The sequence below is a fragment of the Schistocerca americana genome, chromosome 10 (genome assembly GCF_021461395.2).
Source record: "Schistocerca americana isolate TAMUIC-IGC-003095 chromosome 10, iqSchAmer2.1, whole genome shotgun sequence".
In the NCBI taxonomy this organism is placed as follows: domain Eukaryota; kingdom Metazoa; phylum Arthropoda; class Insecta; order Orthoptera; family Acrididae; genus Schistocerca; species Schistocerca americana.
The window spans coordinates 46,108,001-46,124,061 of NC_060128.1; positions in this window are offsets into that span (position 1 = coordinate 46,108,001).

The window sequence follows — 16,061 nt, forward strand, 5'->3', positions numbered from 1 at the left end:
CTGTATACCTTGGACCTTCTTATTTACGATGAAACACAGAAATTGCATCCAAATTTAATACAAAAGGCACAATGCCGACATAAGTACAAGAGGACAGACACTCTCACTTTCTATGGTTTGAACCTTTCCTAGGTGTCGAGTTTTAGATTCCGATGCTTCACTTCAGGTTTACTGTATCCCCTGGACCTTATTATTGACGATGATACACAGTAATTGCATCCGAATTTGGTACAAAAGGCACAAAGCCGACCTAAGCACAAGAGGATTGAAACTCACACTTTCTATGATTTGAACCTCTCCTGTGAGTCCAGTTTTAGATTACGATGCTTCACTTCAGGTTTACGGTATACCTTGGACCTTTTTATTGACGATGAAACACAGAAATTGCATCCGAATTTAATACAAAAGCCACAATGCCGACTTAAGTACAAGAGGACTGACACTCTCAATTTCTATGATTTGAACCTCTCCTGCGAGTCCAGTTTTAGATTCAGAAATGCTTTACTTCAGGTGTACTGTATCCCTTGGACCTTCTTATTGACGATGAAACACAGAAATTGCATCCGAATTTAATACAAACGGAACTATGCCGACTTAAGTACAAGAGGACTGTCACTCTAACTATCTTTGATTTGAACCTCTCCTGTGAGTCCTGTTTTAGATTCCGATGCTTTACTTCAGGTTTACTGTATACCGTGGACCTTCTTATTGACGATGAAACACAGAAATTGCATCCGAATTTAATACAAAAAGCACAATGCCGACTTAAGTGCAAGAGGACTGACAATCTCACTTTCTATGATTTGAACTTCTCCTGTGAGTCCAGTTTTGGATTCCGATGCTTCACTTCAGGTTTACTGTATCCCTTGGACCTTCTTATTGACGATGAAACACTGAAATTCCATCCGAATTTAATACAAAAGGCACAATGCGACTTATGTACAAGAAGACAGACATTCTCACTTTCTATGGTTTGAACCTTTCCTAGGTGTCGAGTTTTAGATTCCGATGCTTCACTTCAGGTTTACTGTATCCCTTGGACCTTCTTATTGACGATGGAACACAGAAATTGCATCCGAATCTAATACAAAAATCACAAGGCCGATTTAAGTACAAGAGGACTGACACACTAACTTTCTATGATTTGAACCTCTCCTGTGAGTCCAGTTTTAGATTACGATGCTTCACATCAGGTTAACTGTATACCTTGGACCTTCTTATTGACGATGAAACACAGAAATTGCATCCAAATTTAATACAAAAGGCACAATGCCGACATAAGTACAAGAGGACAGACACTCTCACTTTCTATGGTTTGAACCTTTCCTAGGTGTCGAGTTTTAGATTCCGATGCTTCACTTCAGGTTTACTGTATCCCCTGGACCTTATTATTGACGATGATACACAGTAATTGCATCCGAATTTAGTACAAAAGGCACAATGCCGACCTAAGCACAAGAGGATTGAAACTCACACTTTCTATGATTTGAACCACTCCTGTGAGTCCAGTTTTAGATTACGATGCTTCACTTCAGGTTGACGGTTTACCTTGGACCCTCTTATTGACGATGAAACACAGAAATTGCATCCGAATTTAATACAAAAGCCACAATGCCGACTTAAGTACAAGAGGACTGACACTCTCAATTTCTATGATTTGAACCTCTCCTGCGAGTCCAGTTTTAGATTCAGAAATGCTTTACTTCAGGTTTACTATATCCCTTGGACCTTCTTATTGACGATGAAACACAGAAATTGCATCCGAATTTAATACAAAAGGAACTATGCCGACTTAAGTACAAGAGGACAGTCACTCTAACTATCTTTGATTTGAACCTGTCCTGTGAGTCCAGTTTTAGATTCCGATGCTTCACTTCAGGTTTACAGTATCCCTTGGACCTTCTTAATGACGACGAAACACAGAAATTGCATCCGAATTTAATAGGAATGGCACAATGCCGACATAAGTACAAGAGGACTGACACTCTCACATTCTATGATTTGAACCCCTCCTGTGAGTCCATTTTTAGATTCTGATGCTTCACTTCAGGTGTACTGTATCCCTCGGACCTTCTTATTGACGATGAAACACAGAAATTGCATTCGCATTTAATACAAATGGCACAATGCCAAATTAAGTACAAGAGGACTGACACTCTAACTTTCTATGGTTTGAACCTCTCCTGTGAGTCCTGTTTTAGATTCCGATGCTTTACTTCAGGTTTACTGTATACCATGGACCTTCTTATTGACGATGAAACACAGAAAATGCATCTGAATTTAATACAAAAGGCACAATGCCGACTTAAGTGCAAGAGGACTGACACTCTCACTTTCTATGATTTGAACTTCTCCTGTGACTCCAGTTTTGGATTCCGATGCTTCACTTCAGGTTTACTGTATCCCTTGGGCCTTCTTATTGACGATGAAACACTGAAATTCCATCCGAATTTAATACAAAAGGCACAATGGGACTTATGTACAAGAGGACAGACATTCTCACTTTCTATGGTTTGAACCTCTCCTAGGTGTCGAGTTTTAGATTCCGATGCTTCACTTCAGGTTTACTGTATCCCTTGGACATTCTTATTGACGATGGAACACAGAAATTGCATCCGAATCTAGTACAAAAATCACAATGCCGACTTAAGTACAAGAGGACTGACACACTAACTTTCTATGAATTGAACCTCTCCTGTGAGTCCAGTTTTAGATTCCGATGCTTCACTTCAGATATACTGTATACCGTGGACCTTCTTATTGACGATGAAACACAGAAATTGCATCCGAATTTAATACAAAAGGTACAATGCCGACTTAAGTACAAGAGGTCTGACACTCTCACTTTCTATGATTTGAACACCTCCTGCGAGTCGGGTTTTAGATTACGATGCTTCACTTCAGGTTTACTGTATACCTTGGACCTTCTTATTTACGATGAAACACAGAAATTGCATCCAAATTTAATACAAAAGGCACAATGCCGACATAAGTACAAGAGGACAGACACTCTCACTTTCTATGGTTTGAACCTTTCCTAGGTGTCGAGTTTTAGATTCCGATGCTTCACTTCAGGTTTACTGTATCCCCTGGACCTTATTATTGACGATGATACACAGTAATTGCATCCGAATTTGGTACAAAAGGCACAAAGCCGACCTAAGCACAAGAGGATTGAAACTCACACTTTCTATGATTTGAACCTCTCCTGTGAGTCCAGTTTTAGATTACGATGCTTCACTTCAGGTTTACGGTATACCTTGGACCTTTTTATTGACGATGAAACACAGAAATTGCATCCGAATTTAATACAAAAGCCACAATGCCGACTTAAGTACAAGAGGACTGACACTCTCAATTTCTATGATTTGAACCTCTCCTGCGAGTCCAGTTTTAGATTCAGAAATGCTTTACTTCAGGTGTACTGTATCCCTTGGACCTTCTTATTGACGATGAAACACAGAAATTGCATCCGAATTTAATACAAACGGAACTATGCCGACTTAAGTACAAGAGGACTGTCACTCTAACTATCTTTGATTTGAACCTCTCCTGTGAGTCCTGTTTTAGATTCCGATGCTTTACTTCAGGTTTACTGTATACCGTGGACCTTCTTATTGACGATGAAACACAGAAATTGCATCCGAATTTAATACAAAAAGCACAATGCCGACTTAAGTGCAAGAGGACTGACAATCTCACTTTCTATGATTTGAACTTCTCCTGTGAGTCCAGTTTTGGATTCCGATGCTTCACTTCAGGTTTACTGTATCCCTTGGACCTTCTTATTGACGATGAAACACTGAAATTCCATCCGAATTTAATACAAAAGGCACAATGCGACTTATGTACAAGAAGACAGACATTCTCACTTTCTATGGTTTGAACCTTTCCTAGGTGTCGAGTTTTAGATTCCGATGCTTCACTTCAGGTTTACTGTATCCCTTGGACCTTCTTATTGACGATGGAACACAGAAATTGCATCCGAATCTATACAAAAATCACAAGGCCGATTTAAGTACAAGAGGACTGACACACTAACTTTCTATGATTTGAACCTCTCCTGTGAGTCCAGTTTTAGATTACGATGCTTCACATCAGGTTAACTGTATACCTTGGACCTTCTTATTGACGATGAAACACAGAAATTGCATCCAAATTTAATACAAAAGGCACAATGCGACTTATGTACAAGAGGACAGACATTCTCACTTCCTATGGTTTGAACCTCTCCTAGGTGTCGAGTTTTAGATTCCGATGCTTCACTTCAGGTTTACTGTATCCCTTGGACCTTCTTATTGACGATGGAACACAGAAATTGCATCCGAATCTAATACAAAAATCACAATGCCGACTTAAGTACAAGAGGACTGACACACTAACTTTCTATGATTTGAACCTCTCCTGTGAGTCCAGTTTTAGATTACGATGCTTCACTTCAGGTTTACTGTATACCTTGGACCTTCTTATTAACGATGAAACACAGAAATTGCATTCGCATTTAATACAAAAGACACAATGCCAAATTAAGTACAAGAGGACTGACACTCTAACTTTCTATGATTTGAACCTCTCCTGTGAGTCCTGTTTTAGATTCCGATGCTTCACTTCAGGTTTACTGTATACCGTGAACCTTTTTATTGACGATGAAACACAGAAATTGCATCCGAATTTAATACAAAAGGTACAATGCCGACTTAAGTACAAGAGGACTGACACTCTCACTTTCTATGATTAGAACACCTCCTGTGGAGTCCAGTTTTGGATTCCGATGCTTCACTTCAGGTTTACTGTATCCCTTGGACCTTCTTATTGACGATGAAACACTGAAATTCCATCCGAATTTAATACAAAAGGCACAATGCCGACATAAGTACAAGTTGACTGACACCCACACTTTCTATGGTTTGAACCTCTCCTAGGTGTCGAGTTTTAGATTCCGATGCTACACTTCAGGTTTTACTGTATCCCCTGGACCTTATTATTGACGATGATACACAGTAATTGCATCCAAATTAAGTACAAAAGGCACAATGCCGACCTAAGTACAAGAGGATTGAGACTCACATTTTCTATGATTTGAACCTCTCCTGTGAGTCCAGTTTTAGATTACGATGCTTCACTTCAGGTTTAGGGTATACCTTGGACCTTCTTATTGACGATGAAACACAGAAATTGCATCCGAATTTAATACAAAAGCCACAATGCCGACTTAAGTACAAGAGGTCTGACACTCTCAATTTCTATGATTTGATCCTCTCCTGCGAGTCCAGTTTTAGATTCAGATGCTTCACTTCTGGTTTACTATATCCCCTTGCACATTCTTATTGACGATGAAACACTGAAATTGCATCCGAATTTAATACAAAAGGAACTATGCCGACTTAAGTACAAGAGGACTGACACTCTAACTTTCTTTGATTTGAACCTCTCCTGTGAGTCCAGTTTTAGATTCCGATGCTTCACTTCCAGGTTTACAGTATCCCCTTGGACCTTCTTATTGACGATGAAAACACAGAAATTGCATCCGAATTTAATACAAAGGGCACAATGCCGACTTAAGTACAAGAGGCCTGACACTCTCACATTTAGTGATTTGAACCACTTCTGTGAGTCCAGTTTTAGATTGTGATGCTTCACTTCAGGTTTACTGTATCCCTTGGACCTTCTTATTGACGATGGAACACAGATATTGCATCCGAATCTAATACAAAAATCACAATGCCGACTTAAGTACAAGAGGACTGACACACTAACTTTCTTTGATTTGAACCTCTCCTGTGAGTCCACTTTAGATTACGATGCTTCACATCGGGTTTTACTGTATGCCTTGGACCTTCTAATTGACGATGAAACATAGAAATTGCATCCGAACTTATTAAAAAAGGCACAATGCCGACTAAGGTACAAGAGAACTGACACTCAAACTTTCTATGATTGGAACCTCTCCTGTGAGTCCAGTTTTACATTATGTTACTTCACTTCAGGTTTACTGTATACCTTGGACCTTCTTATTGACGACGAAACACAGAAATTGCATCCGAATTTTATAGGAATGGCACAATGGCGACATAAGTACAAGAGGACTGACACTCTCACTTTCTATGATTTGAACCTCTCCTGTGAGTCCAGTTTTAGATTACGATGCTTCTCTTCAGGTTTTCTGTATACCGTGGACCTTCTTATTGCCGATGAAACACAGAAATTGCATCTGAGTTTAATACAAAAGGCACAATGCCGACTTAAGTACAAGAGGACTGACACCCACACTTTCTATGATTTGAACCTCTCCTGTGAGTCCAGTTTTTGATTACGATGCTTCACTTCAGGTTTACAGTATACCTTGGACCTTCTTATTGACGGATGAAACACAGAAATTGCATCCAAATTTAATACAAAAGGCACAATAGCGACTTAAGTACAAGAGGACAGACACTCTCACTTTCTATGGTTTGAACCTCTCCTAGGAGTCGAGTTATAGATTCCGATGCTTCACTTCAGGTTTACTATATCCCCTGGACCTTATTATTGACGATGATACACAGTAATTGCATCAGAATTTAGTACAAAAGGAACTATGCCGACCTAAGTACAAGAGGATTGAGACTCACACTTTCTATGATTTGAACCTCTCTTGTGAGTCCAGTTTTAGATTACGATGCTTCACTTCAGGTTTACGGTATACCTTGGACCTTCTTATTGACGATGAAACACAGAAATTGCATACGAATTTAATACAAAAGCCACAATGCCGACTTAAGTACAAGAGGACTGACACTCTCAATTTCTATGATTTGAACCTCTCCTGCGAGTCCAGTTTTAGATTCAGAAATGCTTTACTTCAGGTGTACTGTATCCCTTGGACCTTCTTATTGACGATGAAACACAGAAATTGCATCCGAATTTAATACAAACGGAACTATGCCGACTTAAGTACAAGAGGACTGTCACTCTAACTATCTTTGATTTGAACCTCTCCTGTGAGTCCTGTTTTAGATTCCGATGCTTTACTTCAGGTTTACTGTATACCGTGGGCCTTCTTATTGACGATGAAACACAGAAATTGCATCCGAATTTAATACAAAAAGCACAATGCCGACTTAAGTGCAAGAGGACTGACACTCTAACTTTCTATGATTGGAACCCCTCCTGTAAGTCCAGTTTTAGATTACGATGCTTCACTTCAGGTTTACTGTATACCTTGGGCCTACGTATTGACGATGAAACACAGAAATTGCATCCAAATTTAATACAAAAGGAACAATGCCGACTTAAGTACAAGAGGACTGACACTCTCAGTTTCTATGATTTGAACCTCTCCTGTGAGTCCAGTTTTGGATTCCGATGCTTCAATTCTGGTTTACTGTATCCCATGGACCGTCTTATTGGCGATGAAACACAGAAATTCCATCCGAACTTCATACAAAAGGCACAATGCCGACTTAAGTACAAGAGGACTGACACTCTCACTTTCTATGATTGGTACCTCACCTGTGAGTCCAGTTTTAGATTACGATGCTTCACTTCAGGTTTACTGTATCCCTCGGACATTCTTATTGACGATGAAACACAGAAATTGCATCCGAATTTAATACAAAAGGCACAATGCCGACTTAAGTACAAGAGGACTGACACTCTACCTTTCTATGATTTGAACCTCTCTTGTGAGGCCAGTTTTAGATTCCGATGCTTCACTTCAGGTTTACTGTAAACCTTGTATCTTCTTATTGACGATAAAACACAGAAATAGAATCCCAATTTAATACAAAAGGCTCAATGCCGACTTAGGTACAAGAGGACTGACACTATCACTTTCTATGATTTGAACCTCTCCTGCGAGTCCAGTTTTAGATTACGATGCTTCACTTCAGGTTTAATGTATATCGTGGACCTTCTTATTGACGATGAAACACAGAAATTGCATCCAAATTTAATACAAAAGGCACAATGCCGACTTAAGTCAAAGAGGACTGACACTCTATGTTTCTATGTTTGGAACCTCTCCTATGAGTCCAGTTTTAGATTACGATGCTTCACTTCAGGTTTACTGTATACCCTGGACCTTCTTATTGACGATGAAACACAGAAATTGCATCCGAATTTAATACAAAAGGCACAATGCCGACTTAAGTGCAAGAGGACTGACACTCTAACTTTCTATGATTGGAACCTCTCCTGTAAGTCCAGTTTTAGATTACGATGCTTCACTTCAGGTTTACTGTATACCTTGGGCCTACGTATTGACGATGAAACACAGAAATTGCATCCAAATTTAATACAAAAGGCACAATGCCGACTTAAGTGCAAGAGGACTGACACTCTAACTTTCTATGATTGGAACCTCTCCTGTAAGTCCAGTTTTAGATTACGATGCTTCACTTCAGTTTTACTGTATACCTTGGGCCTACGTATTGACGATGAAACACAGAAATTGCATCCAAATTTAATACAAAAGGAACAATGCCGACTTAAGTACAAGAGGACTGACACTCTCAGTTTCTATGATATGAACCTCTCCTGTGAGTCCAGTTTTGGATTCCGATGCTTCAATTCTGGTTTACTGTATCCCATGGACCTTCTTATTGGCGATGAAACACAGAAATTGCATCCGAACTTCATACAAAAGGCACAATGCCGACTTAAGTACAAGAGGACTGACACTCTCACTTTCTATGATTGGTACCTCACCTGTGAGTCCAGTTTTAGATTACGATGCTTCACTTCAGGTTTACTGTATCCCTCGGACATTCTTATTGACGATGAAACACAGAAATTGCATCCGAATTTAATACAAAAGGCACAATGCCGACTTAAGTACAAGAGGACTGACACTCTACCTTTCTATGATTTGAACCTCTCTTGTGAGTCCAGTTTTAGATTCCGATGCTTCACTTCAGGTTTACTGTAAACCTTGTATCTTCTTATTGACGATAAAACACAGAAATTTAATCCCAATTTAATACAAAAGGCTCAATACCGACTTAGGTACAAGAGGACTGACACTATCACTTTCTATGATTTGAACCTCTCTTGCGAGTCCAGTTTTAGATTACGATGCTTCACTTCAGGTTTAATGTATATCGTGGACCTTCTTATTGACGATGAAACACAGAAATTGCATCCAAATTTAATACAAAAGGCACAATGCCGACTTAAGTCAAAGAGGACTGACACTCTATGTTTCTATGATTGGAACCTCTCCTATGAGTCCAGTTTTAGATTACGATGCTTCACTTCAGGTTTACTGTATACCCTGGACCTTCTTATTGACGATGAAACACAGTAATTGCATCCGAATGTAATACAAAAGGCACAATGTCGACTTAAGTACAAGAGGACCGACACTCTCACTTTCAATGATTTGAACCTATCCTGTGAGTCCAGTTTTAGATTACGATGCTTCACTTCAGGTTTACTGTATACCGTGGACCTTCTTATTGACGATGAAACACAGAAATTGCATCCGAATTTAATACAAAAGGCACAATGCCGACTTAAGTGCAATAGGACAGACACTCTCACTTTCTATGATTTGAACCTCTCCTGTGGGTCCAGTTTTGGATTCCGATGCTTCACTTCAGGTTTACTGTTTCCCTTGGACCTTCTTATTGACGATGAAACACTGAAATTCCATCCGAATTTAATACAAAAGGCACAATGCCGACTTAAGTACAAGAGGAATGACACCCACACTTTCTATGATTTGAACCTCTCCTGTGAGTCGAGTTTTAGATTACGATGCTTCACTTCAGGTTTACTGTATACCTTGGACCTTCTTATTGACGATGAAACACAGAAATTGCATCCAAATTTAATACAAAAGGCACAATGCCGACATAAGTACAAGAGGACAGACACCCTCACTTTCTATGGTTTGAACCTTTCCTAGGTGTCGAGTTTTAGATTCCGATGCTTCACTTCAGGTTTACTGTATCCCCTGGACCTTATTATTGACGATGATACACAGTAATTGCATCCGAATTTAGTACAAAAGGCACAATGCCGACCTAAGCACAAGAGGATTGAAACTCACACTTTCTATGATTTGAACCACTCCTGTGAGTCCAGTTTTAGATTACGATGCTTCACTTCAGGTTGACGGTTTACCTTGGACCCTCTTATTGACGATGAAACACAGAAATTGCATCCGAATTTAATACAAAAGCCACAATGCCGACTTAAGTACAAGAGGACTGACACTCTCAATTTCTATGATTTGAACCTCTCCTGCGAGTCCAGTTTTAGATTCAGAAATTCTTTACTTCAGGTTTACTATATCCCTTGGACCTTCTTATTGACGATGAAACACAGAAATTGCATCCGAATTTATTACAAAAGGAACTATGCCGACTTAAGTACAAGAGGACAGTCACTCTAACTATCTTTGATTTGAACCTGTCCTGTGAGTCCAGTTTTAGATTCCGATGCTTCACTTCAGGTTTACAGTATCCCTTGGACCTTCTTAATGACGACGAAACACAGAAATTGCATCCGAATTTAATAGGAATGGCACAATGCCGACATAAGTACAAGAGGACTGACACACTCACATTCTATGATTTGAACCCCTCCTGTGAGTCCATTTTTAGATTCTGATGCTTCACTTCAGGTGTACTGTATGCCTCGGACCTTCTTATTGACGATGAAACACAGAAATTGCATTCGCATTTAATACAAATGGCACAATGCCAAATTAAGTACAAGAGGACTGACACTCTAACTTTCTATGGTTTGAACCTCTCCTGTGAGTCCTGTTTTAGATTCCGATGCTTTACTTCAGGTTTACTGTATACCATGGACCTTCTTATTGACGATGAAACACAGAAAATGCATCTGAATTTAATACAAAAGGCACAATGCCGACTTAAGTGCAAGAGGACTGACACTCTCACTTTCTATGATTTGAACTTCTCCTGTGACTCCAGTTTTGGATTCCGATGCTTCACTTCAGGTTTACTGTATCCCTTGGGCCTTCGTATTGACGATGAAACACTGAAATTCCATCCGAATTTAATACAAAAGGCACAATGGGACTTATGTACAAGAGGACAGACATTCTCACTTTCTATGGTTTGAACCTCTCCTAGGTGTCGAGTTTTAGATTCCGATGCTTCACTTCAGGTTTACAGTATCCCTTGGACATTCTTATTGACGATGGAACACAGAAATTGCATCCGAATCTAATACAAAAATCACAATGCCGACTTAAGTACAAGAGGACTGACACACTAACTTTCTATGAATTGAACCTCTCCTGTGAGTCCAGTTTTAGATTACGATGCTTCACTTCAGGTATACTGTATACCTTGGACCTTCTTATTGACGATGAAACACAGAAATTGCATTCGCATTTAATACAAAAGACACAATGCCAAATTAAGTACAAGAGGACTGACAATCTAACTTTCTATGATTTGAACCTCTCCTGTGAGTCCTGTTTTAGATTCCGATGCTTCACTTCAGATATACTGTATACCGTGGACCTTCTTATTGACGATGAAACACAGAAATTGCATCCGAATTTAATACAAAAGGTACAATGCCGACTTAAGTACAAGAGGTCTGACACTCTCACTTTCTATGATTTGAACACCTCCTGCGAGTCGGGTTTTAGATTACGATGCTTCACTTCAGGTTTACTGTATACCTTGGACCTTCTTATTTACGATGAAACACAGAAATTGCATCCAAATTTAATACAAAAGGCACAATGCCGACATAAGTACAAGAGGACAGACACTCTCACTTTCTATGGTTTGAACCTTTCCTAGGTGTCGAGTTTTAGATTCCGATGCTTCACTTCAGGTTTACTGTATCCCCTGGACCTTATTATTGACGATGATACACAGTAATTGCATCCGAATTTGGTACAAAAGGCACAAAGCCGACCTAAGCACAAGAGGATTGAAACTCACACTTTCTATGATTTGAACCTCTCCTGTGAGTCCAGTTTTAGATTACGATGCTTCACTTCAGGTTTACGGTATACCTTGGACCTTTTTATTGACGATGAAACACAGAAATTGCATCCGAATTTAATACAAAAGCCACAATGCCGACTTAAGTACAAGAGGACTGACACTCTCAATTTCTATGATTTGAACCTCTCCTGCGAGTCCAGTTTTAGATTCAGAAATGCTTTACTTCAGGTGTACTGTATCCCTTGGACCTTCTTATTGACGATGAAACACAGAAATTGCATCCGAATTTAATACAAACGGAACTATGCCGACTTAAGTACAAGAGGACTGTCACTCTAACTATCTTTGATTTGAACCTCTCCTGTGAGTCCTGTTTTAGATTCCGATGCTTTACTTCAGGTTTACTGTATACCGTGGACCTTCTTATTGACGATGAAACACAGAAATTGCATCCGAATTTAATACAAAAAGCACAATGCCGACTTAAGTGCAAGAGGACTGACACTCTCACTTTCTATGATTTGAACTTCTCCTGTGAGTCCAGTTTTGGATTCCGATGCTTCACTTCAGGTTTACTGTATCCCTTGGACCTTCTTATTGACGATGAAACACTGAAATTCCATCCGAATTTAATACAAAAGGCACAATGCGACTTATGTACAAGAAGACAGACATTCTCACTTTCTATGGTTTGAACCTTTCCTAGGTGTCGAGTTTTAGATTCCGATGCTTCACTTCAGGTTTACTGTATCCCTTGGACCTTCTTATTGACGATGGAACACAGAAATTGCATCCGAATCTAATACAAAAATCACAAGGCCGATTTAAGTACAAGAGGACTGACACACTAACTTTCTATGATTTGAACCTCTCCTGTGAGTCCAGTTTTAGATTACGATGCTTCACATCAGGTTTACTGTATACCTTGGACCTTCTTATTGACGATGAAACACAGAAATTGCATCCAAATTTAATACAAAAGGCACAATGCGACTTATGTACAAGAGGACAGACATTCTCACTTTCTATGGTTTGAACCTCTCCTAGGTGTCGAGTTTTAGATTCCGATGCTTCACTTCAGGTTTACTGTATCCCTTGGACCTTCTTATTGACGATGGAACACAGAAATTGCATCCGAATCTAATACAAAAATCACAATGCCGACTTAAGTACAAGAGGACTGACACACTAACTTTCTATAATTTGAACCACTCCTGTGAGTCCAGTTTTAGATTACGATGCTTCACTTCAGGTTTACTGTATACCTTGGACCTTCTTATTAACGATGAAACACAGAAATTGCATTCGCATTTAATACAAAAGACACAATGCCAAATTAAGTACAAGAGGACTGACACTCTAACTTTCTATGATTTGAACCTCTCCTGTGAGTCCTGTTTTAGATTCCGATGCTTCACTTCAGGTTTACTGTATACCGTGAACCTTTTTATTGACGATGAAACTTAGAAATTGCATCCGAATTTAATACAAAAGGTACAATGCCGACTTAAGTACAAGAGGACTGACACTCTCACTTTCTATGATTAGAACACCTCCTGTGAGTCCAGTTTTGGATTCCGATGCTTCACTTCAGGTTTACTGTATCCCTTGGACCTTCTTATTGACGATGAAACACTGAAATTCCATCCGAATTTAATACAAAAGGCACAATGCCGACATAAGTACAAGTTGACTGACACCCACACTTTCTACGGTTTGAACCTCTCCTAGGTGTCGAGTTTTAGATTCCGATGCTACACTTCAGGTTTACTGTATCCCCTGGACCTTATTATTGACGATGATACACAGTAATTGCATCCAAATTAAGTACAAAAGGCACAATGCCGACCTAAGTACAAGAGGATTGAGACTCACATTTTCTATGATTTGAACCTCTCCTGTGAGTCCAGTTTTAGATTACGATGCTTCACTTCAGGTTTAGGGTATACCTTGGACCTTCTTATTGACGATGAAACACAGAAATTGCATCCGAATTTAATACAAAAGCCACAATGCCGACTTAAGTACAAGAGGTCTGACACTCTCAATTTCTATGATTTGATCCTCTCCTGCGAGTCCAGTTTTAGATTCAGATGCTTCACTTCTGGTTTACTATATCCCTTGCACATTCTTATTGACGATGAAACACTGAAATTGCATCCGAATTTAATACAAAAGGAACTATGCCGACTTAAGTACAAGAGGACTGACACTCTACCTTTCTTTGATTTGAACCTCTCCTGTGAGTCCAGTTTTAGATTCCGATGCTTCACTTCAGGTTTACAGTATCCCTTGGACCTTCTTATTGACGATGAAACACAGAAATTGCATCCGAATTTAATACAAAGGGCACAATGCCGACTTAAGTACAAGAGGCCTGACACTCTCACATTTAGTGATTTGAACCTCTTCTGTGAGTCCAGTTTTAGATTGTGATGCTTCACTTCAGGTTTACTGTATCCCTTGGACCTTCTTATTGACGATGGAACACAGATATTGCATCCGAATCTAATACAAAAATCACAATGCCGACTTAAGTACAAGAGGACTGACACACTAACTTTCTTTGATTTGAACCTCTCCTGTGAGTCCACTTTAGATTACGATGCTTCACATCGGGTTTTACTGTATGCCTTGGACCTTCTAATTGACGATGAAACATAGAAATTGCATCCGAACTTATTAAAAAAGGCACAATGCCGACTAAGGTACAAGAGAACTGACACTCAAACTTTCTATGATTGGAACCTCTCCTGTGAGTCCAGTTTTACATTATGTTACTTCACTTCAGGTTTACTGTATACCTTGGACCTTCTTATTGACGACGAAACACAGAAATTGCATCCGAATTTAATAGGAATGGCACAATGGCGACATAAGTACAAAAGGACTGACACTCTCACTTTCTATGATTTGAACCTCTCCTGTGAGTCCAGTTTTAGATTACGATGCTTCTCTTCAGGTTTTCTGTATACCGTGGACCTTCTTATTGCCGATGAAACACAGAAATTGCATCTGAATTTAATACAAAAGGCACAATGCCGACTTAAGTACAAGAGGACTGACACCCACACTTTCTATGATTTGAACCTCTCCTGTGAGTCCAGTTTTTGATTACGATGCTTCACTTCAGGTTTACAGTATACCTTGGACCTTCTTATTGACGATGAAACACAGAAATTGCATCCAAATTTAATACAAAAGGCACAATAGCGACTTAAGTACAAGAGGACAGACACTCTCACTTTCTATGGTTTGAACCTCTCCTAGGAGTCGAGTTTTAGATTCCGATGCTTCACTTCAGGTTTACTATATCCCCTGGACCTTATTATTGACGATGATACACAGTAATTGCATCAGAATTTAGTACAAAAGGAACTATGCCGACCTAAGTACAAGAGGATTGAGACTCACACTTTCTATGATTTGAACCTCTCTTGTGAGTCCAGTTTTAGATTACGATGCTTCACTTCAGGTTTACGGTATACCTTGGACCTTCTTATTGACGATGAAACACAGAAATTGCATCCGAATTTAATACAAAAGCCACAATGCCGACTTAAGTACAAGAGGACTGACACTCTCAATTTCTATGATTTGAACCTCTCCTGCGAGTCCAGTTTTAGATTCAGAAATGCTTTACTTCAGGTGTACTGTATCCCTTGGACCTTCTTATTGACGATGAAACACAGAAATTACATCCGAATTTAATACAAACGGAACTATGCCGACTTAAGTACAAGAGGACTGTCACTCTAACTATCTTTGATTTGAACCTCTCCTGTGAGTCCTGTTTTAGATTCCGATGCTTTACTTCAGGTTTACTGTATACCGTGGACCTTCTTATTGACGATGAAACACAGAAATTGCATCCGAATTTAATACAAAAAGCACAATGCCGACTTAAGTGCAAGAGGACTGACACTCTCACTTTCTATGATTTGAACTTCTCCTGTGAGTCCAGTTTTGGATTCCGATGCTTCAGTTCAGGTTTACTGTATCCCTTGGACCTTGTTATTGACGATGAAACACTGAAATTCCATCCGAATTTAATAAAAAATTCACAATGCGACTTATGTACAAGAAGACAGACATTCTCACTTTCTATGGTTTGAACCTTTCCTAGGTGTCGAGTTTTAG